Genomic DNA, 798 nt, shown 5'->3' with positions numbered 1-798 from the left:
CCTGGATCAGTCCCTTCCCCAGCTGCACAAACTCTGCAAAAAAGGAGCCTCCAGTCCTGCACTGGCCACGCTGAGGCCACAGGGATGGGTCCGAAGGAGAGGTGCAGGGCCAGGCCATGGGGACAGTCCATGGGGGCTGGGCTGTCCTTGCCTCCCACAGCAGATCCCCACCCCTTCTCCAGGCAAACTGGGGCATCTCAGTCCTTCCTCCAGGAGCTGCTGGACAGAAGAGCCCTTGTGCAGCCTTTCTGGGGAGGTGCCTGGACTTTCCCCTTCCCAGTGAACGGATGCCTGGCTACGGCTGGGCTGTGCCTGGTGCCTCAGAGGTGTTTGGGTCGCACCCCTCTCCCAGCATCACCTGTCCCCCAGTCCTGAAGAAGCAGGTGAGATTGCTCAGGGCTCTGTGCCCTGGGGATGGCTCTGTGTGGGGCTCTGGGAGCTGCCAAGGGTCCCAGCATGGGGAGCGGTGAGACAGGTCTGTGCATGGACCAGCATGGCCTTGGCCATGGGTCACCAGCCCAGGAGAGGTTTGGCTGTGCTGGGGGGGTTGTCCTGCTGGCCTGGGCTGTGATGAAAGTGCAGCACAGGGTGGGGGTCAGTGGGTGGGACTTCAGGTTTGGGGTCACGATGCTTGTGACATCTGGGGACACCAGGCAGGCTGGGATGAAATCAGTGTGGGTTGGTTGTGGGCAGCAGGCAGTTCCTCTCGGACAGCACAGCACCAGGGGACATCTGGATGGAGGAAGGGGGGCTTAGGGTAGGGAGCAGTCATGCTGCCCATGGGCTGGGTGCACGTAT

Source organism: Egretta garzetta, unplaced genomic scaffold (genome assembly GCF_000687185.1).
Source record: "Egretta garzetta isolate BGI_Z169 unplaced genomic scaffold, ASM68718v1 scaffold75, whole genome shotgun sequence".
Taxonomy (NCBI): Eukaryota; Metazoa; Chordata; class Aves; order Pelecaniformes; family Ardeidae; genus Egretta; species Egretta garzetta.
This window is presented reverse-complemented; position numbering follows the sequence as displayed.